Source organism: Pleurodeles waltl, chromosome 1_1 (genome assembly GCF_031143425.1).
Source record: "Pleurodeles waltl isolate 20211129_DDA chromosome 1_1, aPleWal1.hap1.20221129, whole genome shotgun sequence".
NCBI classification, from domain to species: domain Eukaryota; kingdom Metazoa; phylum Chordata; class Amphibia; order Caudata; family Salamandridae; genus Pleurodeles; species Pleurodeles waltl.
Genome location: NC_090436.1, coordinates 639,319,815 through 639,334,370, shown reverse-complemented (window position 1 = coordinate 639,334,370; position 14,556 = coordinate 639,319,815). Strand labels below are relative to the sequence as shown.

Genomic DNA, 14,556 nt, shown 5'->3' with positions numbered 1-14,556 from the left:
ATACATACAAAATATTTATTTCAGTAAATAAACCGAAAATATGCTTCTTGAAAATAATGGCTTAATATAAATTCCTGTCAATGCAATGTTATTTAGCTTTCTCTAAAAAAACTAGAAATTGAATCTGACTAGAAACACTGCACAGATACTTCTGATATATTTGTCAATCTGAACTTCAGTCTACTTATATTTTTGCTTGTGATATTCTATTGAGCACACATGCTCCTGAGTTGTGTCAGTCTCAAAGAGATTACAAATGTGTGAGATGTCAGTTGTTCTGAGGGAACAGGACTGAAGGATTACCATCATGGACAACTGCAAGCTTTAATGAGCGTAGTTGTAGAATACTGTTCCAGAGGTATAATTCAAAAAGCTTGTGCCTCTGCCATTTGAATTAGCAGCTGCAAGTAGTCATTATCATCCATACCCTTGTCAGGGTGAACGAATTGTCCTCCAATTTAGTAGAGGCACACTTGGGCATAGCCCCAGACCAGCACAAGGTAAAGCACTTCTGGGAAAACCAGAAAACACACTCACCATCGCAGAGTACAAGCAAATAAATGAAGTAAAGCACACTTAAGGATTGTGTTCTATCATCCTGACCAGATCAGGCCCACCAGCGGAGTTTAGCTTTTTGAGGGTCCATAAGCATTCCTTTGGAAGTGGGATTAGTTCTATTGTGAAGTCCAGCCCTGGTGGAAATACTGCAGAAGCAACAACTTTGCATTTTGATGCACTCTGCCATTTCAGGCGTATGTTGCCACTCTGAAGGGTGTCCCAAATAAATGGGAATGAAATTTCTGCAACATCTTGAGGTTTGTGCTTGACTTTATGCATAACACACCATACTTTTCTGATTGCCTAGCAAATCTTTGCAGTTTCCTTTACTGCTTTCCCTTATCATTACCATTAATATAAAAGTAAATTTTTTATTTGTAGGCAAACTTTATTGGAGTATTTTGTATTAATACAACACTACCCCATTGAGGAAACATCTGCAGTACAGTATGGTATTCTAAGGTTCCAGAAGGTGCCCAGTCAGCTCTTTCCAATAAGAAAGCAGCAAGAGGGGGTCAAGTCTTTTGTGTGTCAGTACTTCGAGCTGTACATTAGGATGTGCCCTGCCCACTTAAAGCTAAATTCCATGTTCTCACTAGACCAAGAATCAGGGTTCCCACCCATCCCCCCCCCCACTCCTGGCGTGTTGCATGCCCTGTGTAACACAAAGTAATTAATAGGTCTGAACCTAGCATTTCTAGACACTTTGGGGATCTGTACTTTTGGGACCTACCAGCCTCTGTCTGGAATAGCAGTCTCCAAGTCCGCCTTCCATTATACCCTCAGCGCCATCAGGAGTAAGGAGATATCTCCCTGCAATCTCCTATGTAAACATGTAACAGCCTTGAAGGTCCCTGAGGAAGTAGCTACATATCGGCATCAAGCCATTTGTGGTGGTTCCGCTGTATCCGCCCATGTTTACAAATAACCATAGTTACCACGCCGAGTAAGAGGGTATGACCTGGAGGCAGGTCATGTCTCAAGCAGAGCTTCTCAAACTGAAGTAACGTTCTGTCTTCAAAAAGAGCCCTAACCGTTGTCGCTCCTGCTGCTATTCAGTTCGCCAATCTGTGCCAGACGCCTCCATGGAAAGCTCTAACAGGAATTTCAGCAGGAGAATATGGGACCCGCATCCGTGTTTTCTGCAGGCTCCTAGCCCAACAGCGCTGCAGCACTTGAAATTCAGTGCTGTCATCCACACCAAGGCTTGGAAGTCTTAGCAGTGCTCTGGCTAGGCATGCCAATCTGTAGCATATGAGGTATCGCCCTTCCAGAGGTAAGTCTGCCCGCTACCCACTGGGTCAACACCTGGATCTGTGCCACTAGGTAATATGATTCAAAGTCGGGCACAGCCAAGCCTCACCCCAGTGCTGGCTGCTGAAGGTTAGCCAACGGCACTCTCCTATGACCCGATCCCCAAAGGAAGCCTGTGGTAATCCTATCAATATCTCTAAAGAACCCCTTTGGAATCCATGTCAGGAGTGTTGCTAAGAAATACAGCAGATGGGGAAGGGCAACCATATTTAGGAGTGCCGGTCTCCCAGCCACTGACAGCAGAAGAATCCCCCAGAAGTCAGCGCTGGCCCGCAAGGTGCGTACTGCCTTGCCTATATTACCTTCCAGGACATCTGTGGGGGTATGATGAACTTGTACTCCGAGATAGGTCAGGAAGTTGGTTTTTTATTGTAAAGCTCCCAATCCCTCAGCAAGAGCTATGAAAGCCTACGTCAGGAAGAGGCAAGACTTCTGCCAGTTGACGCAAGGGCCCGAAAGGGAGCTGAATCTCTCCAAGAGGTCCTGGGCACCAGCCAGGTTCAGTCCTGCATCCTGCAGGAAAAGCAGGAGGTTGTCTGCATATAGCACTATATGAGAGGTCTGGGCACCTACAACAATGCTCTGGTAAGCATTTCCAAGTCTAGCATAACAGGCCACTGGCTCCATGGCAAAGCCAAATAGCAGGTGTGGAAGGGGACTTCCCTGCCTGGTGCCACGTTACACCCTGTAGCTCTCTGAGATGACACAACCTGTTCTCACTCTAGCCGAAGGATCAGTATATAACAATCTGGTCCAAGCTAAAATGTCTTGCCCCAGTCCCATGTGCCCCATCACACTGTACAGGAACAACCACTCCTGGCTATCAAAAGCCTTCTCTATGTCCAGAGAAAAGACTACTGCTTCCGCTTTGTTGTACGTAGTGGCTTCTAAAATTGTGAATAATCTGCAAATATTATGGGCTGTTTGGTGGCCCAGGATGAATCCTGCCTGTTCTCTATGGGTAAGACGAGGCATGTGAGGGACCAGTTGGATTGCCAAGATCCTGCTCTAGATTTTATGATCTGTGTTTAACATCAGTAGTGGGGGATAGGCCTTTTAGTAGCTTGATTCTTTTCCTGGTTTTAGTAGAGGAACAATCAGCGAGTCACAGGTAGATAGCGGCAAAAGAGCAGTATGTCTTCCCGTGTTATAGAGGTCCACCAGTCTGGGGGTAAGGTCCTTCACATAGTCAGAATACAACTCGATTGGAAGTCCATCTATTCCAGGTGTTTTATTCCAGGCCCTAGATTTAATGGCGGCTCGGATCTCCTGAAGCGTGACCTCTCCTCTCAGCTGTGCAGCCTCCTCTGGATAGAGCAAAGGAAGTTGCAGGGGTGCTAGGCAGGCTTCTGCGCCAGTTTTGGTAGTTTCAGAGATGCTACGATAAAGTGTAGAATAATAGCCTTGAAACAACTGATTAATATGTTTCTGGCGATATACCCAGGAACCCCTATCGTCATTTAGTTTGTCAATTACCAACCCTCATTTGGCTGACTTAGCCAACCATGACCACATTGTCCCAGTTCTATCTTTCTCCGCATGGGCCCTGACCATGTAGTTTAGATAGTCGAAAAAGTGCAGCTGCTCAACATTCTTGGCTACCTACTCCTGAGCATCCAATAGGCAGGGTTGCAGTTCTGGGTGCCCGGGCCTGCGCCACTCCCATGTTCACAACGTGGACTCGGAGGTCGTAACCTCCTGTAGGAGTGTTTTCCAGATTCCCACTGATTCTAAGATACATCTGCCTCTGAGGACCACTTTAAATATGTCCCATTCCAATTGAGGCGACTCAGACATCCCTGTGGGCTGTCCCAATTGTACATGAAGGACTGGATTCTCTAGGGCTTCCAGTCGCAGTTTCCATGACGGAATTTGAGAGAGCGCTCACCCCCAACTAAGCCCCAGCAATAAAGGACTATGGTCAGATATGGTGTGGGAAAGATATTCTGTGGTAAGGACCTGCTTGTGCACTTCTGGTATGCAAAGGACCACATCTAGTCACACATGGAGCTCATGTAAGGCACAGAAAAAGGAATAGTCCCATTTCCTGGGGTGATGTAGGCACCAGGAGCACAGTAATACCCATTTTCTTTCTCATGTGGAAAATGTGTGAGCTACTCTGTGAACTGGTGAGTCTGGCAACAAGACATGAGACCTATCACTCACAGGGTCTGCTATACAGCTATAGTATCCCACAAAAATAACAAGTTTGGACCATACATACTGGCTATGGTAAAATCTCTGCCATCTAAGCGTCCTGTGACTACCACATATCAGCCCTCTAGGTCTACCAGATGGCCTCTAGGTTGAAAGGGGACCTCAGGCCGAATCCATTCCAGTACTCTTCTTGCGTGGGCTAAATGGTATGAAAGGTTTGTCCTCTCAATCTGCGCTGTAGTGCTAGCCCCTTCTTTGCCACTAGGTGTGTCTCCTGGAAATGCTATTTGTACTTCCCTCTAATTCAGATACTTTGTTTCTCTTGATCATAGTGTGCATCCCCCTAGTATTTCATGTTGAAATTTTACATGTTATGGAGGCAGCCACTGGACAAGATAACTACTCAACCAGAAAATCCTAGCCAGCTCGAGAGGCAATATCTGTTTGGGGCATGCACCATCCACCTGTCAACTATAAACCAACAAAAACTAACCCAACTCCCCCTCCCCAAGACAAGCAGGCTAACACCCCCATCCATGAAGGTAGTGACCCATCTACCACGCTATACCCGGGTTACCCCCACACAACTTTAACAGTAGGCGGAAACTACAGAGACCTAGGTGTGCGGTCATCAAGACAGGTCATTAAAAAGAGAGAGTCCCCATCTTCGTCAATACAGTACAAGAAAAGTCTTACAGTACACCAGCTCCTTCAGAAGAGTTTATCTCCCATGCGGGGATGATCTCAGGAAGTTCCCCCACTGAGTTTCCAGGGGGGCTGGAATGGGTAGACCTATAAGAGTCTTGGTCTTCTCCCCTTTCCAACGAGGATGGCGATGCAGGTTCCCCGCCGCTCATTGCCACCACCACTTGCAATGTTTGCTGTTGTTCTCTTTGTATTTCTGCGTCAGTAGGGACTTTTCACTCCTCCCACTCCATTGGCGCTTCCCCCTCCTCAGTTTTGGTGCTCCTTGTGGGGTTCCTCGACTTGGGCCAGCCTGTGGTTGCGTCTCCACCCAGTCCTGCGTTTCTTGTGGGGTTTGGAAGAACTGCACGCCTCCTGGAGCCTTCACCCACAATCGGGCCGGGAACAGCATAGCATATTGAAGCCTCATCTGTTGAAGCTGACATTTAACATCAGTGAATGTTGATCTCTGCTTTTAAACTTCCTTCGTAAAGTCTGGAAAGATCATGATCTTGTGACTATCCACTTTTATGTCCCCTTTGGCTCTAGCACTAGCAAGTATATGATGTCGGTCTCTGTAATGTACAGGGTGAGGCAGGGGCCAGGGACCCTGTGTGCTCGCTCCAGGGCATAGTATGGGAAAGGCCTTCTGGGGCTACCTCTTCTCGCAGCCAGTGTTCCAAACAGGACAATGTGTTATTTCCCTCCACTCGCTCTGGGAGCCCAATGATTAGAATATTTTTTCTCCTTGACCCATTTTCGCTATATTCTTCTTGAACTTCCAGTGTGAGTACTCTTCTCTTCATGGTAGTGAGGCACTTCCTCAGGGTTACAACCTCCTGGTGCACATCAACCACTGTCTACTCTGTAGTCGTGACTCTCTTGGAAAGGTGTTGATGATCATCCTTCAGGAGACTTAGATCTGCACCCAGTGTATTGATCTTGGTCTCTAGGGCTTTTCGGGAGGCAGTGATTGCTTGAATTATGTCCTAAAGGGTAGCCCCCTGGGTTCCTCCTTGGGATCCTGTCAAGAGGGTCTGAGGTGGTGCAGTCGTGGTGAGACACCCTATGTCTCACCCCATCAGGTTTTCGGGCCACCTTTCCCATTGCTGATAGACAGAGGAGGGTGGTCCCTGGGACCTGGCTTCAAGAGAACAAGTATCACTAAAGGTACAGCTCAGAGTCAAGAGGGTCTAGTCCCCCAGAGAGTAGCATGGACCCCCACTAGCAGCAGGCCAAAACATATGCCAAAAGAGCCATTGGATTACCTCTTCTTAATGTCCTCCTGTTGCTGCCTCAAGGGTCAATATTCACTGCTGCAGGACATGCAGGTCTCTAGCACCAATCTGCCTGTTTGGGTAGATCCTCCAATAGGGCTGTAGGAGCCCCCGGGATTTCTACCACATGAGCAAGGATTGAGGAGCCCCCTCACAGGGAGCCTCCGCGGGAGGTCAGTGGAGTTTCAGGAGGGTTCATATAATGAGGGTCCCGGTCTTCAAAGGAGGGCCCTCCAGCATCACTGGGTTTATTGATCAACAAGCTTGTACGGTTTGTGGTGGTGTGAGGAGCTCTTTGTGAGCCTAATTGATCTTCGGCAGGGTGATGAACTTTTCAGGCCTATTTGATCAAGGAATGGCTCCACAACCAGGCCTCTACGGTCTCTGGAGACCTCAGTGGGGCCCAATTTAATTTCTTATTCTAGCTGCAGGGTCCCAGCTGTGGACCAGTGGGCCAGAGGCACCGCATTGGGAGGTCGGTCTCTACTCACCCAATATTGCAGGGCCTCTTCCTCCGAGTCTTGTTGGTGCCTCTCTCCCGCAGTCCATTAGTAAAGCGGTTCCTCTTGCACACCACAGTTCCCCCTCCTCCCAGGAGTCCTAGCTCCTCACCAGTAATGATCTGCTGCATGGGGTGCTTGTCGTTCCTCGGCTCCTCCAGCCGAGAAGATCACAATTTGCACCAGCGCCCAGTTTCTCTCTCTTGCACGGAGGCTTTGGTAGGGCAGCTGGGCACCTCAGTCCTTGGTGGTATCTCAGTCTGCTTCCCTGTGGCGCTCGGCCCTCCTCACCTCTCAGGGTTCCTGAAGCTCTCAAAGAACTTCTTTGGGTTTGTCCCTTCCGAGCTCCATGCAGGTGGTGCCAACAGACTAGGTAGAACACCAGGCATTATGGTGGGGCTCCCCTCACAGAGGTACAGTCTGATATAACGGAATGAGAGCACCCAGATCGCTCACTCTCCATGCTGCCATTTTGTATGCTTCTCGCTGGCCCATGGAGCAGCTCGACAATCGTAGTGACATGTTGCTGTGGCTGTGCCGCTGCTGTTCCCGGCATTTTGGGGGGCTCTTAAGTGGTTAAGGTTGCTACCTGTAGCATTATTAGTGCAGGATTTTATTTGATGGGGATCAGAGAAATCTGCATCCTACGGCATCAGCGTTAGGGTATGTCTCCTTTAATATAGACCTCTATGTCATATAGAAACCTTCAAACCATTTTATAGGATATAAAAAACATGAATAGCTACTGTTTACAGTGCTAATCTAGTAAGAAACTTTAAAAACATAACCACATCTACATGCGTTAATCTATCACTGGAATATCTGAGTACACTGAGAATGTCCATATTGTTCACTAGAGCCCTCAGCATCATGGTCTCTAGCATCTTAGTTGCACAAGCAGCAAGGTCAGAGGTGAGGGTGTTAGTCCTGCAAGGACAGGTTGTGAGGGACAGTAACAGGGGGTCCTGATTGTACATTGATTTAGAATGGATCAGGTCAGTGGGAGCTGGAGTGGATCACCAATTGCATCAACAGCATCATCCTAATCAAGAGCAACATCCAGAGAACATCCCCCAAAAAGTCCAGCTAGTACACCAAAGAACTCAGAACAGCGAAACAAGACAGCAAACAGCTGGAGAGGAGATAGCGCACCAGCAAGGACATTTCCAACAGAGCAGCATTCAAGACCTCCCTCAACCTCTACCACTGCCTGTTGAGGGCAACAAAGAAGAAAGTCCATGCAACATGCATCGAAACCAGCACCAACAACACCAAGGAACTTTTCAACATTGTTAAGGAATTCTCCAACGCAGCTGCCAGCGAAAAAAACATCACACTCTCACAGGAGCTGTGTGACAACCTTGCCCACTTCTTCCACGACAATCATCACAATCATATACAGAAACTTTGAACCCCAAAACCCACCTACGGACTTCTTTGACAGATACACCACCACTGTAACTGACACAAAACCACACACTGGCCATCTGGAACATTCTCTCCACCCAGGACATCACCCCCATCATGAAATCCATCCACTCGGGAGCTCCCACAGACCCATCTTCAACCTTGGAAACAAAAGAATTGGTCAGGAACTCACCACCCTGCTCAAAACCTTTATCACCACTGCAACATTTCCTGACACCTGGAAACACGCCAAAGTCAGACCACTACTCAAAAAACTCTTTGCCGACCCCAGTGAACCCAAACACTACTGGCCAATCTCCCAGCTCCCATTCCCAGTGAAGGTACTGGAAAAGATCATCCACAAGAAACTCATGACATACCTAGAGCAGAATCAGCTACTCAATGCCTCCCAATCCAGCTTCCGCAGCAATCCCAGCACTGAAACTGCCCTGATCGAAGCCATCGATGACATCAGAACCCTTCTTGACCAAGGAGAAACAGCAGCTTTGATTGTCCTCAACCTATTGCCAGCCCTCAACATTGTATCCCACCACATGCTGATCGAAAGACTCCACCACATCAGTATCCAAGGGGACGCGCTCAGATGGATCACCGCTTTCCTCAGGATCCATCTCCCACCTTTCACATCCGAACTGAAGGAAATCACCTGCAGTGTTCCCCAGGGCACCTCCCTCAGCCCCACGCTCTTCAATCCATATATGACCCTACTGGCCAACATCCTCAGATCCCACGGTCTCAACATATTTCCTACGCAGATGACACCCAACTCACCTTCTCACTCACCGATGACCCCTCGATCACTAGAACCAGCTTCCACAGATGCATAGCAAGCATTGCTGACTGGATGAAGAACAACTGCCTGCAGCTGAACACAGACAAGATGTAAGCACTGATCTTGGAAACAGCAGCAACACAGAACAACTTCTGGTGGCCATTGACCCAAGACCTGCACCCACTCGCTCCGACCATGCCAGAAACCTCAGAATCATCGTTGACAACAAGCTTACCTTGAAATCACAGATCAATGCCATCTCTGCAGCCTGCTTCCTCACTTTGTACATGCTACAAATGATCTTCAAGGGGTTACTTCTACACACAAGATGCACTGTAACACAGGCCCTCATCACCAGTCGACTGGACTACGGCAACACCCTCTATGTAAGAATCACCACACATCTCCTACAGAGACTTCAGACCCTACAAAATGCCACATCCAGCCTTCCCCGTCGAACCCATATCACACCTCATCTCAGGCAACTCCACTGGCTCCCCATACAGAAGAGATGCCAATTCCAGCTGCTGATCCACGCACACAAGGATCTCCAGAACCAAGGACCCACGTACATTAACCACCACCTAAACTTCCACCAACCATAAAGAAGACTTTGCTCTGCATCCCTTTCACTAGCCCATACTCCCCGCATCTACCAAAGCAGAAGTGGAGGATGCTCTTTCTCTTACATCACAGCAAAAACTTGTAATAGCGTTCCCACGCACTTCCAAACTATCATCTCACTTCCGGAATTCCGAATAGCCCTCAAGAGACCTGGCTGTTCGAATAAGCCTCCGGGACCTGCAAGTGCCTGGATTCCCTATCCGTTATTTAGCCATGCTTTACAAATCCTGATTGATTGATGCTGCTATCTTCTGCAGTATCAAAGGCTTACTTTTCTGCCTGCCACTTTTGGGTGCATCACAAAACCATTTCACTATACTTGAGTATGCTTGACCTATAGGAAAACACCTTACCCTAAAAGTAGATCAAACCTCCTCCAGATTTAGGTCTCTCCTTTTTTCTTCTCTAAGTGATTTACAAATGAGATCTTGACTTTCCTGCAATTAGTTAGCACTGGGCCTCACTGGATGGCATTACGGTGTCTCCTGAATACTTATCCTGAATTTCAGATTTTTGTTTAGGTCCTGGTTTAGCATGTGGCTACTGTGTTCATGCCTAATGAGTAGCTGTCATTCATCGCTTCTGCCTCAGGGCATTGGTTATTGCATTGCTTGTTGATTCCAAGAATTCCTGTTCATAAACTGACTCTGAAATTGGTAGTGGGCTTGAGCAGTAAAGTTAAGAGATGCCAAGAGCCAGAAATGCTCATATTCTTGTGCAAGGTAATTATATTCATTGAAAGTTGTTCTCCACATATATAATTTAGCATGTATTGTAGCAAATCACATTCTGGTACCGAGAGGCAAACATTTTTTAAGTAATGTACTGTTACCAAAATAGAATTGGAGACAATGTCAACCTATGAGCCAGAAATTGTCCTTAGACATCTTTGGAAATCTCTGAGTCTATTAATCATAGACACTTTTTCTCAGTATCAAACAGAAAAGGCACTTTTGCTATATTCATGCAAAGTTGTGTAGTATGAGGACTAGCAACTCTGCATTTTTTAACCAAAATCTATATATATTGAGGCTTTGCAAAGTGCAAAGCTACTAACATTCCTTAAAATAAATGAGGGGGAAAAATCATTGGAAAACTGTTTCCACCAGTGCACTACTTAGGAGAATGGGGGAACTGCAGTCAGTCAAGACCTGCTCTGACACATCACCTGAACAGATCTGAGTGGCTGGTACTTCTCCCACCATCACATGAATCTACATGGCAGGCCACCATCTAACACCTTTTATGGTCCCAACTGCTTCAATTGTTCCCTGCTCCATACTCACCAGCACTGCTTCCCCATAATCTGGGGAAGGTGCTGAAACAGCTTGCTTTTTCACCATTTTCTGATCATGGACGTCTCACACATAATTTTACCTATCTCTAGATATGATAGCTCTGCCATGTGTGGTTGTTTCTCTACTGCCATGTGTGCAAGGAAGAAAATGTTAGTGGTATGAACAGGAATAGCTGGGAACTGACCACAATAAATATCCACCACTGTAAGTGAAATTCCTAACCCATAAAGTGGATGGTTTCTAGGTGACAAAAAAAACAGGGCTAGTTTAATTTGATGGTTGGTGACTGGGGTCTTACTGGGCACAATTTAGGAGGGACTGCATACTGCTTGAACTGGTGCCACAGATATTGTTCTAACTACAATGATGTGGAAGATCAAATTATTGGGCTGAATGACTAACTCTCTTAATATTAGATATCTGAGCCCTAAAGAAGTAATTATTTGCAAACCACTTGATGGATGTTATCAAATATTTTGTATAAAGAATCATGGTTGTCATGTATTATTTTGTATGAAGAATGATGTTGAATTGAATATGCATCTGTGCCAATAAAGATACATTTCTACCAAAAATGTTGTGGTTTGTTGTAGGACGTTTTGGCATTGGAAGGTAGCCAGTGATCTGCAAGTCTGACGCCTGGTGAGATTTCAATTACCTATTGTATATATTTATTTCATAAAAGAAACACCTTCTCCAATTTCCAATTTGAAAGTGTATGTATCAGTGATTCACATCTGCAATGGAAATCGCAAACCATCGATGAACTTTCTAACTCTGAATTCGGGTGGTAACTGATTCACAAGGGGAAAGGTCTCTCCTTAGTAGTCATTGGGGCTTGTGTTGTCAGCCTCGATGGGAGTAGGCCGTGGTTCACTGGATCACTAATTGTTCTCCCTGCAGTTTTTTTTTAAATCGAAAAACTTTTTTTTAACCAAAAAAGCAGCACTTTGTTTTTTTTTAAACAAAGGAGTGTTCTATTTTAGATTGCAGTCATAGGATAGTGGCCTACTGTACCTTGCATACCTCTCTATCTGTGGGATGCAGCCATTCACAGGGGACCAGAAATTGTGAAATGCTTAATAAATTAATTAGGCAGGTTCTTCTGCAGTTCCCTAGTTTGTGAACTGACCTACTAATATGTAGGTTGGTTCACAAAATTGTGTTAACTTTTCCCTAAGGGAATAGGTGTACAACAGTCCCTATACTAGCAACCTATAATCTCAACTTGGTCAGAGAGTTATTATAGAATGCGTATTTGTAAAGTGCAGTATCACACACAATGGTACCCTAGCGCTGAGTAGGTGTGTTTGCCTAGTATGTGTGTTTGCCTAGTACTGCCTATGGTAGGTTGATTAATTGAAAAACCAGGTATTCAGCTTTTTGAGGAATCCAAGAAGAGAGGAGGAGGCTCTGATCTGAAGTGGGAGATTGTTCCATACTTTAGGAGTGACGTAAGAGAGCACCCTTCAACCTGATCTGGTTCTGTGCATGCATGGTATGTCTGCGAATAGGAGTACTGCAGAGAGGAGGTGTTTCAAAAGTTGGTGGAAGGACATGGTACTTTTCAGGCACGTGGGACATGAGTTGTGCAATGCCTTAATTGTGTGTGGGAGGAGTTTGAATTTAGCATGTTTGTGTATTGGGAGCCAGAGTAGTTCCTTGCGGTTTGGTGTGATGTGAGTCCTTTGTGGGTGACTCAGGATTAGTCTGGCTGCTGAGGTTCAGATGGTTTGTGCCCTTCTAGTGAGTTGCTTGGCAATCCCAGCATAGAAGTCCAATTGGCTGGTGACTAGGGTATGAGTGACAGTTTTTCTATTGTTGCATGAAAGCCATTTGAAGTTCTTCCTCAACATCCTCATTGTGTGGAAGCAGGATGCTGTAATAGTGTTGACATAAGTACCTATGTCCAGTTTGCTGTCAATTATTATTTTGAGGTTCCTCAGATGGGTTCTGGGTGTGGGTCTGAGTTCGGCCAGCCACCAGTTGGAGTCCCATGGTGAGCTGTTCTTGCTGAGGATCACTACTTCTGTCTTGTCGGTTTTAAGTTAAGACAGCTGCATTTCATCCAGTTAGTGACTTTGGTCATGCAGGTGGTGAGCTTCTTTGTTACGAGAGGATGTTGATGTAGTGTGCACAGTTGACTTTGGCCAGAGGGATCATGTATGTGTTGAAGAGGGTGGGGCTGGGCGACAAGCCATCTGGCACTCCACAGATCAGTTTGTTAGCTTCTAAGGAGTAATATGCCAGACCTACGGCTTGTGTTCTATCCGTTAAGAAGAAGCAGATCCAGTGTAGAGTGGGTCCTTGGATGCCAGTCTCATGCAGTTGCCTGATAAGGATGGTGTGTGAGACCATGTCAAATTCTCCAAGCGAGTGGGAGTTGCTGTGTCTCATCTGTCAAAAATCATGCGGATGTTGTCTATGGTGGCAATGAGTTCTGTTTCTGTACTGTGCTTGGACATGAATCTGGACACTGTGACATTAAGGAGGTGGTGGTTGCTGAGGTGGTCAGTGAAGTGTTGGCTGATTAGTTTCTCTAAGACCTTTGTCTGGTTTGGTACGAGGTAGATGGGTCTGTAGTTTGAAAGTGTGGCTGGGTCTGCAGATGTTTTCTTGAGCAGGGACATGACGTGGCATGTTTCCCGGTGTCTAGGAATGTGGCTAAGTTGATAGATGCATTGAATATGGGTGCTAGTGCTTCGCTGATCAGTAGGAGTCCTTTAGTGAAGGCATGGTGAGGGCAAGAGTCAGATGGAGCCCTACAGGTGGATGGTCTTCATGGTAGTAGTGATTTCAACTGTGGTGACGGCAGGGAAACGGTCAGGGTTTGTACATCGACCATGATGGTAAGTTGAGTTGCGATGCGGACAGGGTCTGGTTGAGGGATAAAGTTGCTGTATAGGGAGGTGATTTTGTTACAGAAGAATTCCCACAGATTGTTGCAAAAATCTTATGAGGGCTTAATCTTGCTAGGGGTGGCAGGAGGTACAGTAGCTTCTTTGATGATGTTGAAGATTTCCTCACTGCAGTTAATGCTATGTTAATATGATCTGCAAGAGCAGCATGCTTGGTGTTCCATAACTGCTGGTGGTATTGTCTTATGGCTGGCTTGAAGATGTCTTTATCTGGGGTGTCCTGACTTTTTTCTCTCGATTTGAGGTCAAGAGAGCAAGACAAGGACTCATTATCACTCTGTTTGAAAATCAGACTTCCAACAAGTTAATGTCCCAGCCACAGGTAAGGTATTTGCCTTCCACACATCCAGGCAACGGAAACACTCACCACAACTTGTATTATTGTCCCAATTTCTATTCCAACAATTCTTTTCTCCCTACTTTCAACCACGAAATACCTATGGGAGGCATCTTGTTACAACCACATAATCACAACAGACCTCTACATTCCCTCAACAAATAAACCAATACATGCTTTATTCATATTGAGAATTCCTGGCTACAGAACTTTAAAAGCCACAAAACTACAAACATGCAGTTTATGAATTTTGTTTGAAAGTACCTTCTGAAAAATGCGTTTGGCATTACGTCAGCTCTGGCCTTTCACTGTGCCCGGCCATCATAAAAACACACGTTTAGAGTACGGAAACAGAATTGGTACCATATTTTTTTTCTGTGAGAGAATTGAGACAAAATTGACTGTGGCTGCATTGTCAACTTGCAGATATATTTGGCATTCTGACTTCTTGGGACCTATTCTTGAATTTAAAATCGAAGAAATATATTAATTTACATGGTATTAATGGATGTTCTATCACATGTTAAACTTGAAATTGTAGTGGTTACATAATTTAAAGGAAAGTTGTGGCTTGGTTTTAACTCTAGGCACCAAACATATCTCAGGCGAAATATGTCGGTCATGTCATGTCTCACCTGCTGATTTACAGCTCAACCAAATTTATCTTACTATTTATGTTTGTCATTGGG

The 14,556-nt window shown here is 45.8% G+C and overlaps 1 protein-coding gene across 1 annotated transcript in view; it reads right to left on the bottom strand.

Annotated features, from left to right (window-relative positions):
• Positions 1-14,556, bottom strand: part of LVRN (laeverin) — a 470,465-nt gene that overhangs the window by 203,073 nt on the left and 252,836 nt on the right. The window lies entirely within an intron of this gene.